The sequence below is a fragment of the Chelonoidis abingdonii genome, chromosome 9 (assembly GCF_003597395.2).
Source record: "Chelonoidis abingdonii isolate Lonesome George chromosome 9, CheloAbing_2.0, whole genome shotgun sequence".
Classification (NCBI taxonomy): Eukaryota; Metazoa; Chordata; order Testudines; family Testudinidae; genus Chelonoidis; species Chelonoidis abingdonii.
In genome coordinates this window covers 45433129-45447027 of record NC_133777.1, presented here as the reverse complement: position 1 = coordinate 45447027, position 13899 = coordinate 45433129, and the positions used below count along the sequence as shown (strand labels likewise).

The following is a 13899-nucleotide window of genomic DNA, read 5'->3' as shown; positions in this document are numbered from 1 at the left end:
AATGTTTGCAATCACTGCCATGCCTCTATTGTGTCTCCTCCCTCCATTCGTGCTGCCTTATAGAGTGTGAGGATACTTTAACAAAAATGTATTAACCCTTGAGGGCTCAGCTGAGTGTTAGTTCACCATTTAGTGGCAAGGTATTCCCTGGGAAATATCCCACCCTCTGACTCCACCACCTCAATCAAGCTTCACAATCATCATTGCTGTGTACAGTATTAAATTGTTTGTTTAAAACTTATAGTGTTTGTGTGTGTGTATATATATATAATGTCTTTTGTTTGGCAAAAAAAATCCCTGGAACCTAATCCCCCACTATTTACAGTAATTCTTATGGGGAAATTGGATTCGCTTAACACCATTTCACTTAAAGTAGCATTTTTCAGGAATATAACTACAATGTTAAGCGAGGAGTTACTGTACAGAAACCAGGCAGGGAAATTTTTGTTCCAGGGGAATGTTCCTTAAAAGTAGCAGCATATGCAATTAGGTTTATAATGGTCTTTCTTTTGCAGCCTTAACTGAACAATTACCAGTGACTGTCATAATATAGTACTCTTCCCAAACACTTAAGTTAGAGGTTAATACAGTTCTTAAACATAGTCCCCCTTACATGTATGAGTTAAGTGATCTTCTGAGCTTTGATTTTTCCAGTGTACTGCACCAGAGACATTTCTACAGATTACTCCAGTGCATGGAGTTATAACAAGTCAAAAGCTGAATTTAATCATGTAACATGCTATACCAACGATGAAGAACTACGGAGAGATAGCCACTTAAAATCAAGTTTTCAAACTTACTAGTTATTTTGCAAGTCCTAATGTATTAAAGCTAAGTTTAATAAAGAGACTGGGATACTTTTTAACACATTCAACATAGGAATAGCCACATTAGATGAGTGGTCCATTTAGTCCAGCATACTGTTTCTAACAGTGGTCACTTACTTGCAAAAAAAAAAAAAAAAATCTCAGTAATGGCTAGTTATCAAATAATCTATTAGGAAGTTTCTTCCTAATTCTTGGCATTTAGGTGTTGATTTTGGATGAAGCATAAAGATTTATTTTTTTATTCTAATATACTTCTTCATGCTCTCTTTATGTAAACAGAACAACATAATGGTATGTCCTTTTAAGATTCCTATTAAGCTCTTGGCCTCAGTGATATCTAGCAATACTAAATTCCACATATTAATTATGCATGCTGTCAAATGTATTTCCTTTTACCCATTTCAGATTTGTTGCCTTTCAATTTTATTGATCGTTTGGTTTTATTCCTATTATGAGAAAGGGTAAACAGAGTACCCAATTTATGTTCGCTATACCAGTGGCTCTCAACCCTTCCAGACTACTTCACCCCTTTCAGGAGTCTGATTTGTCTTGTGTACCCCAAGTTTCACCCCACTTAAAAACTACTTGCTAACAAAATCAGCACACTATTACTGAAAAATTGCTTTCTCATTTTTACCACATAATTATGGAATAAATCAATTGGAATATAAATATTGTACCTCCATTTCAGTGTAGTATACAGAACAGTACAAACAACTCGAACAATTCTCTCTCTGTACGAATTTAAACACACCAAAATAGAGGCTCAAATTAAATGAATATCCTCCTCCCCACCCCCTAGCTCAAAAATAAAAATAATAAAATAAAATAAAATAAAATAAAATAAAATAAAATAGAGGACCAAAAACATGCCACACGTTTTCTGCTTGGAACTTAATTTCTCTCACTCCCTAGATCAGAATTAATCCCAGTGTCTATTGTATATTTGAGTCTTTGTAAAACCAGATTAAGAATAAATGAATGCTTTTAAAGACTGATAGGCTATTCTAAAGTGAAACCAAATGGAAAATTTGCTGTGAACAATTCCTATACTACAGAGTACTGTACTAATGAAAACATACAATGTTGGGTGAGTGAGCTCAGATGTTGTATAGCTGGAGGTTGAATTTCATAAATCTGGCATTTCTGCTAGTCTGTAATGTATCAGGTCACTCACTCCAGATGTTGACATTCCTGTTTTTCAGAAATCAAAAAGGGTTAGCTTTCTGGGTAATCTCAGTTTACTGGAAGTGACAGGCGGAGACTAGGGTCCAGCTCTGCAATATGACCTTGTTCCCTTTTCTCCCCCCACCCCACCATGGAATACTGGAGCATGAGTATGACGATGTCAGGAACCTTGAAACTTTCATGACCTCAAGAGAATTAAAGAAATTAAATTAGCTCTTCTCCCCCCTCTAGTTTAAAGGCACAGGGAGCTTTAATCTGAAATGCAATATTTTGTTTTTCATATTTACTTGCAAATATGTCGCATAAAAAAGGACTCCTGACCTTTATATCTGAGAATTAGAGCTAGCCAGTTTATTTCATATAAAGAATGTTTAAGCTAGACTTCAATAAGGCCTTTTACGTGGAAATTTTACAAGGGTAGAGCCATCTTCTCTTCATTCTCTTTATTCAGCGAGCTTTTTATAATGCTGCAAAGAACTTCCTGATCTTTCTGATTAGATTTTGCCTGTGAATTGTGAAATGACAGTCTGAGGATATGTCTACACTTAAACTGTTACAGGGGCATAGAGAGGGGTTCTCTGGTTAGTGTAGGTAATCTACCGTCCCAAGAGTTTTTCCATCAACCTAGCACTGTCTACACTGGGGGTTGATTTGGCATAGTTACATCTCTCAGGAGTGTGGATATTTCACACCTCTGAGAGACACAGCTGTGCCTATGTGAGTTCCTAGTGTAGACCCGCCCTTAGGCTTTTAGACACTTAGATGAGTTGTACTTAATGTGTGTTAAACTGCTCAAAGTAAGTGGCATATTGGTGAAATGTTTTTTGCAACATTACATTTTCATAAATATCTGGTTTTTCATTCATATGTTAACCAAATATTATCCAAGGTAAAAAAATACATCTCATTCTTGATGTCTTACTTTTTAGTGTTGGAAGATTGAAAAGGTTGAGCAAGGTAGATTTTAGGAATGCAGTTTATACAATTTCTGTAAGCCATCAGTAGAAACTGAGAAACAATTTAGATAATTTCAGGGTAATGAAAATGTTCAAGTTCACATCTATCATTCTAGATTCTCCCAGGTTGCATTTACTTTTCTTCATGTGAGGTGGCAAACAAGAACAATTTGTCTTTATTGCTACTTTGACTTAGTCCCGAATTTGGACCTCTAATCTTACATGTTTAATCACGGGACAAAATGAAAATTCTCTATGAAGTTTGGCATATTTTCTTATGCTTTTTTAAACACTGTCATGCTCTTGCACAGGTGCTTTGTTTGGAGACAAGGACAAAGATTTTCAAAAGTGAATAGTGATTTTTAGTTGCCTCAATTTTGGCGTGTCCAACTTGAGAGACCTTAAAGAGGCCTGATTCTGAGAAAGTGCAGAGCCCTCATGCACACTGCCAATGCCATGGGTAAGATTTTTGTGCTGTGCCTCTTGGGTGGCTACCTGACACTGCAAATTTTTCACAGGACATTAGAGACATGGTGAAAACCTGACCCTACTAAAAACGAGAGTTTTGCCATTTATTTGGAGCCAGGATTTCATCCTTGATGTATTAACTTCAGTTCAGGCAGCAGAGTTCTGGGAACCACTACTTTTTAAATGTATTGTCACCTGTAATCCCATCAATTTATTTCCTCCCTCATTCTTATACTTCTCTCTTTTATTTGCCTGACTGCAGCCTCTTGTGGCACATCTTTTAGGAGAGGACATCTTTGTCTGAACCCTTTGGGCCATAACATGTAACTGGAATGTTAAGGGTCCATCTGTCATTTACCCTGCTCTACCTTTCCTTAGTTCGTGGGGAATTACCCAAGTAAAAGTCCATGATTAAAAAAATTGTTAGAAATAAAGTTTGTTAAAAATAGAGAGAAAGAGTTTAAAATAAGTTGTGCATAATATAGCTAATCTGAAAATTTAGCAAAGCTCAGCTGGATAGGCTCGCTATAATTTCATTAAAATAGAAAGAAAATAAATCACTTACATTCCTTGAAATGAATGTCTATTCTTTAACTCTCTTTGGACAGAGCAGCCTCAGATTCCTTCTCCTTTCTGTGTCTGAGATTTCTCTCTCTTATTCTTCCAGGACTTGTTTTTTCAAGATTTCCAGCCCATTTATCATGGGTGTTTCTAAAGTTCATCATTGTCCCTAGCACCTCTTGCAAAAGTTGTTTTGGTCTGTTAACATACCAGACAACTCCTCACATAGTCCTTAGTAGGTAGCTCTACAACTTGTCTGCAACTGCATCAGTCCTCTATTGTGGAAAAGGTCTGTAAGGATTGTTAATTAACCTCATTTCAAATGGTTAATTTACTGACCATGCAAACAGATTCTAACCTGTCAGGTGAGATAGTCAGCCTCTGTCTACATTTTAAAATGTAGCTTATAGGCCTTCATAATTCAATTTTAACATACTAACTTACTCCATATTAAATATCATTTGATTGATACCACCATATTCTCTTATAGGCACATTCCTGCCCATGACTGAGAGAGAGTTGTGGGCACTGCTATTTAAAACCTGTTTGTATTCATTAGAGAATGAACAGGAACAGAGAGGAAAACTTTTTTCCCTACATCTGTTCATTACTTTCACAGGGGAATCTGTTACACTCCCATGCCAGTTTTCTATTTCATCGATTAAACTTACTTCAATAATAGGTCAGCTTCATCTCTAGAAAATAGACACTTCTGTGTGTGTGTTTAATGCTATGGAATATTCCAATCTGAAAAGCCTTTCAAGAGGAAACAACTCTGAATACATAGTGTTTAGTTCTATTTCCTATGAGAGTGACACCTGTAGGAGAAAACTGCTTGATGCAGTTTCTCAAATGGACAGTAGCAGATACTTAATTTAAATGTAAATAATAATCTTCTTTTTTGAGTCGAATATTTTGTATGAGATGATGAAGGTAATTCTAGCCATTTTGATCCTAAACACTTAGGTAGCACTAGAGCTTTAAAAGTTATAGTTATCCATTCAGACCATTTAATTTTACTAAAAATTAGGCAACCAATTATATATTCCATTAGAAAAATTATTAGTTTCTGCTTTAGAAGGATATAAATTTACTGTCTAGCAGAGATCGTAGACCTTTATCTGTAAATATTAGTTTAGTAGCTAGCAAAGTCTCCTTGTTGATATTGACTAATGGGCAGTTATCTTTATTTACATAACTGCACTTTATGAAATGCATGTGCCTTCTGACTGCATATTGATAGAAGAGTGCCATGCAATATAAATTCATACCTTGGCCTTTCCAGGAATGTCTTTAAAAATGTGCATTTATTCTTAAACTAGTTTTACAAATACTCAAATATACAATAGACACGGGGATTAGTCCTGGTCTAGGGAGTGAGAGAAATCAAATTCCAAGCAGAAAGTATGTGGCATGTTTTTGGTCCTCCTACTTCTTTTGAGCGGGGGAAGGGTTTACATTTAAATTGAGCCTCTATTATGGTGTTTTTAAATTTTCCATGCAATTAGCACATGTCACACTTCTGACTGTTTCTTTTCATTTCCACTTAACTAGCTTCCTCATTTTTGTATAGTTCCCCTTTCTGAAGCTAAAGCTACCGTGGTGGGCTTCTTTGGTATTTCCCCCCACACCCACAAAAGGGTGTTAAATTGAATTACATTATGATCAGTACTACCAAAAAGTTCAACTATACTCACCTCTTGGATCAGATCTTGTGCTCCATTTAGGACTAAATCAGCAACTGCCTCTCACCTTGTGGGTTCCAGGACTAGCTTCTTCAAGAAGCAGTCATTCATAGTGTCTACAAATATTATCTTTGAATCCTGTCCAGAGGTGACAAGAACCCAGTCAATATAGGGATAGGCCTGCACCAAATGCACAAACAGGCCATCTATCCACAAGGCCTGCTGCACTGAGTGCTATAAATCACTGGTTCTCAACCTTTTTTTTTTTTTTTTTTTTTTACACAGGGACCTCTAAACTTAAATAGACAAACCTACAGACCTCCAACCAGAGATGGGTGTATGGGGGGAGGCACTCCCTTCCCAGGCCCCCTTGCCTAGGGCTGAAGTCAATCCTTGGTGGGCACCCTGAAATCTAATCCAAGGGGCCCACAAACCCCCAGCTGAGAACCAGTGCAATAAACTGCTGGACTTCTGCCTGCATTATTTGTACTCTTTCAGGGGGTTGTTTGTTCCTTTTTTTTGTTTGCTTGCTTTTGTGGGGAGGGGAGGGGTATTTATTGCCTTAAGTTTAAAGAATGTTAGGTGTGTGTCTGGTTCTCACTCCCCTCTCTAAACTCCCTCACAAAACTCCCATTTGCTGCTCCTGGTTGCTTGCTCCTCTGGTAGCTTAGGTCCTGTCTTTTTAAGCCCCCACTCTCGAGTGGCAATATGCCTACTACTGTACCTCCCAAATTTCTGCACAAGGTTGTATTTGAATTTACAGTGCAAGGGTGTGCTCAGGTTCAACAGCCATAATATATTACCTTGAGCCTCACAGCTTCTATGAGTCAGGACTGGCTAGCAAACCTTTTGGGTACTTTGTCTGCATATGTGCAGTGAAATCCATTTGGCACATGCCAATCTAGAGCTAAATTCTTTCAAATATTGTTTTCAATGTTTCTCCCCTAAAGGGCAAGGGAGAATGTCATGCATTAGCTGGGGTAAATGTTGAGAGATTGAGACCATTTGGGGCATGATCAAAATCATGGTTTGATACCTAGCTCTGTGCAAAAAATATTGATAGACTCCAGCAAACTTAAGAAAAGATGAGGGTTTCTTTGGGACGCAGTGGGGTCTGTATCTCGGGAATCAATGGATCAAATGACCCCAAGATTTGGATCACTAACCTACCTTTATGAGGCACACCAAATTTCAAGGCAATCAGCATAAACGTGCAGATTTTATAGCATTTAGAGACATCGAACTTTAAACACAAAGGCGTTCTTAACCTTAACAGCAGAACTAGAGCTCTACTGTAATAAAACTTTTTTCCATCTACATCTTCTGATATTGTGATAAAGAACTGAAAGCCCCTTATCTACACTAGCCTCTTCCCTAGAATTTCCCACAATTGCTGCCACTAGTTCAGATCCACCACAACAACCATGGGAGCTGAAAGAAGATGAGGCACTGATGTCATCAGCACTGTCATCTAGACCTTCTCTGAACTCTTGTTTAACATCCTGGGGGTTGATCAAACAAGAAGAGAATAAATGTCATGATTTTTTTAAAAAAAGCAATAATTTTTTTTTATTATTTTATTTAAATCATTTTATTTAAACTGATTTTATATTTACATGATGTCAGCTCTTAGTTTTCTTCCCAGTTTATTGATAAAGTGGATATTTTGTATTTGATTTTTTAGTTTCCTAATTGTTGGTAGAATTTTTAGATTTTACATAGAAATTTTTTCTACTAAGTTGCACACTTAAAATGTTCATCTGTATAGTAAAAGATAATTCTAGAGTCTCGTTAACATCCTTAGTACAAACACAACACAAATTAATAAGCAAATAGCTCAGGCTATATTTGCAACCAGCACTACCTATCAATATATTGAACTTCCATAAGTTAAGAAGCTAAAATGTTTCAAGACTATACTCGTCGCTCAGGGTTTGCAGTTCTGAAGGCAGTGGGGCTTGTTCTCCTAAGTCAATTAGATGCCTAAATATGGAAACGGGCCCATATAAATGTCTATTTTTGTACATTTTGGCTTTTTTTATCAATTACTTCACAATAAATTTAACATACTGAAAGTCTAAATAACAGTAGGTGCCTGGAACGTGGAAGCAATTAAGTTTTGAAGTGACAAAAATTTTATTCCACTAAGAGAAAAGTAAATTTTTAGCTTCTGTTGCTGCAAAAACTTACACACAAGCTTAACTTTAAGCATGAACAGCCCCACTGAAGTCAATGAGACGATTCATGTGACCTGCTAAGCATTAGTGAGATAGGAGCCTTAATTGTCAGTATTTTGTCTGCTGCCTATCACAGTCGTATAGTGGAGTTTTAAAAAGAAAGAATGGCATTTATAGATTAGATAGTTTTAAATTTGATCTGAAGCTGCAGTAGCACAAATTTTCAAATTAGTTTTACAAAGTTTCAACCTGATATAAATTAATGATAAAAAGTCAAGTTATTTAATTTATGTAAACACTCCACCCCATAAATGCCTTTTCTTTCCCTTGATGATAATACCACCTAATAACTTCCACACCATTTTTGCAAATTGCATGAGTAATCAATGTAAAAAAAAAAAAAAAAAAAAAAAGAGGAAAAGATCTTAGTACTTGTAATCAACTCATACTGGTCATGGAGACCAGTCCAACATCTTGTAAATAAAATATTTAGCATTAAAATGGAAGATTTAAAGTAACAAATCATTAGCAATCTTTTCCATCACGAAAATTTTACCCATTTTGCACTCCAACTTACTGCATGCAGCTTGTGAGGTTGGGTCTTCAATAGTATGGTATCATCAAGCAGATGATAGGCTTTCTACTTGGAAAAGTTTCCAAAACCAGAATGTAATGAATAATTTGCAGGACATGGTTTGCTTAGTGCAGTGGTCCCCAATCTTTTTCAATTGTGCCCTCACAACCAGTTCGCTGCCTCCCCCCTGGTGGGATGGAGGTGTGAATGGGGCAGGACAGGGGACGGGAGCCACACTCAGAGCAAGACAGGGATACCACCAGTCTCGCTCTGACCAGAGCCGTCACTGAATGCTCCTCCAGGTGAGCAGCAGCTGCTATTCTTCCCAGTAGGGGTGCCAACTTTCTAACTGCTGAAAACTGGACACCCTGCCCGGCAAGGCCCAACCCCTTGCCCTGCCTCTTTCTCCAAGCCCCCACCCCCAGTCCCACCTCTTCCCCAGGACCCACCTGCTGCTCACGCCTCCCCCTGTTGCTCGCTCTCCCCTGTCCTGGGATTCACGTGCCACCTGCTGAGCCTGCCTCTCAAGCTCTCATCCACCTCAGCTCTCATCCACTGACCCCCCCTTCTCTACCTACGCTACATTGATGACATCTTCATCATCTGGACCCATGGGAAGGAGACTCTGAAAGAATTCCACCACGATTTCAACAGCTTCTGCCCCACCATCAACCTCAGCCTGGACCAATCTACATGGGAGCTCTGCTTCCTAGACACCACGATACAAATATGTGATGGTCACATTAACACCACCCTATACCGGAAGTCCACCAACCACTAAGCCTACCTTCATGCTTCCAGCTTCCATCCTGGACACACCACACGATCCATCATCTACAGCCAAGCGCTAAAGTACAACCGCATTTCCTCCAACCCCTCAGACAGAGACCAACACCTACAAGATCTTTACCAAGCATTCTCAAAACTACAATACCCACATGAGGAAATAACAAAATAAATCAACAGAGCCAGAAGCATACCCAGAAGCCTCCTGCTGCAAGACAAGCACAAGAAAGAAACCAACAGAACTCCACTGGCCATCACCTACAGTCCTCAGCTAAAACCTCTTCAACGATCCACAACCCATTCTGGACAACAATCCCTCACGTTCACAGGCCTTGGGAGGCCGGCCGGTCCTCGCCCACAGATAACCTGCCAACCTTAAGCATATTCTCACCAGCAACCACACACCGCACCATCATAACTCTAACTCAGGAACCAATCCATGCAACAAACCTTGATGCCAACTCTGCCCATCTATCTACACCAGCAACACCATCACAGGACCTAACCAGATCAGCCACAACATCACCGGTTCATTCACCTGCATGTCCACCAATGTAATATACATCATCATGTGCCAGTAATCCCCCCAATAAAAAGGATAAATAGACACAAGTCAGATATTAGGAATGGTAAAATACAAAAACATGTAGGAGAACACTTCAACCTCCCTGGACACACAACAGCAGATTTAAAGATAGCCATCCTGCAACAAAAAAAACTTCAGGACCAGACTTCAAAGAGAAACTGCTGAGCTTCAGTTCATCTGCAAATTCGACACCATCAGCTCAGGATTAAACAAAGACTGTGAATGGCTAGCCAACTACAAAAGCAGTTTCTCCTCCTTCTCACACCTCAACTGCTAGAAGAGGGCCTCATCCGCCCTGACTGAACTAAACTTGTTATCTCTGGACTGATTCTTGCCTGCATATTTATACCTGCCTCTGGAAATTTTGACTACATGCATCTGACGAAGTGAGTATTCACCCATGAAAGCTTATGCTCCCATACTTCTGTTAGTCTATAAGGCGCCACAGGACTCTGTCACTAGTAATGGTCAAAGCAATCTAAAACTCAGAAACTGAGAATTAAATGATATTTTACAAAGCTTTTCTAAGCAGACAGATCTTATTCAGCACTGCATAAATATTAATGAATGCAAAGTATATATCAGCAGCAACATCTTAGTTATTGATATTTTCTACGCTCTATAGATGGTATAAGGCATCTGTTTCTAACGTTGGCAGATCATTAAATGTGTGACATTATGATGTAGGGAAAACTTTTAGATTTAATAATATTTATAAAATGTATCTGTGATAAATGAAGGGCGGGTGGGGTGGGATGGGGTGGGGTGCGGGATAAGCTTCCTTTTATGAATACCCAGCCAGCCAGCAAGTTAGCTATAAAATCCCTCTCGGTAGCTGTTCTCTACTTGCTTTCCCTGTAAAGGGTTAAAAAAAAGTCTTACTGCATGCACAGATAAAGGGAAGTGAGTGGGCACCTGGCCAAAAGGGCTAACAGGAAGGCTAGAACTTTTTAAAATTGAAACAAGACTCCCCTTTAGCCTGTCTCTTGTTGTTCTCCGGAGAGAGAGCAGGAACAGGGCTGAACTATGCTGTAGGAAGCTTTAAACTAGGTACGAAAAATCATCAAACCATACCTAAGAACTGCTTATCTGGAACCCCAGATATGTAAGTAAATCAGGGAATGTCTAGGAAGACATGATTAGGGTTATTTCTTATTGGCTTGTAGACTCCTCTCTGCTAACCCCCAAATGCTTTTGTTTTGCTTGTAACCATTAAGCTGGACCTCAAGAAGGTTATTCTTGACACTCAATTTTTGTAAGTTGTTTTTTTAAAATCTAGTAAAAGCCTAAGTTCCAGATGTATTTTCTTTCTTTTTCTTTTTAATAAAATTCACTTTTTTTAAGAACAGGTTTTTGGGGGGAAGGGTTGTATCCTCAGAGATTGTGCATATATTGTTTAATTAGCTGGTGGCAACAGCTAATTTCCTTTGTTTTTCTTTCTCAGCTCTTCCCCGGAAGGGGGCATGAAAGGGCGTGAGGGTATCCCACAGGAAGGAATTCCCAAGTGCACCTTTGTCAGTTCTCAAAAGTGGGGGGTTGCATTTGGGTGGTGGCAGCATCTACCCATCCAAGATCAGAGAGAAGCTGTAACCTCGGAAGTTTTTATACAAGCCTAGAGTGACCAGTATTAAGTTTTAGAATCCTTCCAGGCCCCTACCTTCTGCACTCAAAGTGCCAGAGTGGGGAATCAGCCTTGAGAGTATCACTTACAATTTACCACTCCTTTGAAAGCCTATATATTCACAGCATGTAGCCAGCTTGGCTTTACATGTAGAAGGTTCTGAAAAATATCCTTTTTCTAAACAGAAGTTAAAAACTCAAGCATAGTATCTGTAGAATTTGTCATATGTGGGGTACACAATGTAGTGTAGCCTAAGTGTTTTATTAGCAATCACTGAACTGCATTACTCACCTGCAGTTTTGCCATTTGTAAGTAATATAGTTATTCCAAACTCATTTCAATATAAAAATGTATATTACACCTCTCCATTTTTTAAACATATGAAGTGCATCCCAGCACAGATGGCAACATAAGCTCCTATACATCATATAAGACCAATCTACCCAACTTTAATTTTAATTAATAATTTCAGTTTCACTAGTTATACAAATTGTAGAAGTGATATTTTGTCACATAAGCATTTCTAACAAATGTTTCCACCCACTATCAATATTCTTCTAAGACAGCAGAGTTGCTGAATGTGGGTGTGTGGGTTGAAAATGTTTGTGTGGTATACGTTTGGCCTCATCCAGAGTGGACAGATCTGTTTATGCCAATGCTTACAAACTTTTTTAAATGTACCTTTAGGAGTGCAAACAAAACAAAACAATCTGTCTGTGCAGCATTTCTAAGTTTATTAAAGGTGACATGGTCACAGAACCTCCACCCTAGATCACTGGAATTTTCAGAATGGTATAAAGGGGAAAACAAGGACTGGACATTTTAAAAGGTGTTTTGAATTCTCTTTGTTTCTCACTCTTAACTTTACCTATTCATAATCATTGCAGTGAAAATGAGAACAGACATGCCATACAGTGTAAATGATCTGGTGTAGAACTCAGCAGAATGAAATATCACTACTCAGTCAAAAGAGGCTAAATTACAATTATTTTAGATAAAATTATTGGGATTGCTTTTAATGTCATTTCCAAAAAACATATAGAAATTATATAAAAAAAAAAAAACACTTCCCATTTCAGAGATACTCTAGAAGTCACTGCTGTAAGATGGAGAAAAATCAGTTATTTCCACTGTTACTGATCTTTCACAATACCACACAATAATGTAATAGAGACAATGTCTGAATATAAATGGCAACAAATAGCAGCTCTGGGAGATGCTGTAGCACCAGTCAGGATGAATTCATTACCCTGAGCCATTTGTTCGCAAAAGAAAAAATTGTCAGAAAAGCTGGCAAGCAGATCATTAGAGAAACGAAGGAAAATTGCTGCATGGACAATTTTTTCTCCTTAAATTGCTTCGGCTTCTTTTTCTTTTGTTTTTGAAGTCTGATTTGCTGTTGTGAAGTAATTATGCAAACTATATACACTACATGAAAGAGGCTTATAAACCTACATTGTCCATAAATAATAGAATCAGACATTCCTGAGGCTTCAGCTATAAATAGGTCCCCTACCAAATTCAGGGTACATTGTGGTCAATTTCACGATCGTAGGATTTTAAAAATAATAAATGTCATGATTTCAGGTATTTAAATGTAAAATTTCAGTGTTGTAATTGTAGGGGTCCTGTGGAAGGGGCTGCAGTACTGCTACCCTTACTTCTGCACTGCTGCAAAAGCCCAGCTCTGAAGTCAGTGCCACCAAGAGCAGCAGTACAGAAGTAAGGATAGCATAGTTTGGTATTGCCACCCTTACTTCTGAGCTGCTGCCTGTAGAGCTGGGCCCTCAGTCAGTAGCTACCACTCTCTAGTCGCCCAGCTCTGAAGGCAGCAGTGCAGACAAAAGGGTGACATGGTATAGTATTGCCACCCTAACTTCTGCACTGCTGCTGGCAGGATGCCACCTTCAGAGCTGGGTGCCTGGCCACCAGCCGCCACTCTCTGGCCACCCATCTCTGAAGGCAAGGGAGCTACAATGCAATGACTCATATGCACAAGGCCACACCAGGGGAATTGCTCAACCTTTCCTGGGGACTCCGCAACGCCCACCAGACATGCCTGAACTTGTGTTCTCCACTGAGCGTTTAAAACAGAACACCAGGGCCCCTATGCTCAGGGCTGGCTTTAGGAAGTGTGGGGCCCAATTCAAACCATTTCGATGGGGCCTTGGAAGGGATGACTTAAAAAAAAATGCATGTAAAAAAACCACAAGGGGCTTGTACTCACCAGGTGGAGCTCCGAGTCTTCAGTGGCATTTCGGCGGCAGGTCCCTCATTTGCTCCAGGACTTCGACGGCACTGAAGGACCCGCCGCCGAAGTGCCATTGAAGCCCCAGAGCAAGCGAAGGACCCGCTGCCGAAGTGTCACTGAAGACCCGGAGTGCTGCCAGGTGAGTAAAAATTAAAAAGGCGCCTCTAGCCAGGAAAGGGATTCTCGCTGGGCGCGGGGCCCGATTCGAGGGAATTGGTG

The 13899-nt window shown here is 39.2% G+C and overlaps 1 protein-coding gene across 9 annotated transcripts in view; it reads right to left on the bottom strand.

Moving 5' to 3' along the window:
- The window catches only part of NEO1 (neogenin 1), a 477222-nt gene that overhangs the window by 276240 nt on the left and 187083 nt on the right, over positions 1-13899 (bottom strand). The gene's annotated exons all lie outside the window — the stretch shown is intronic.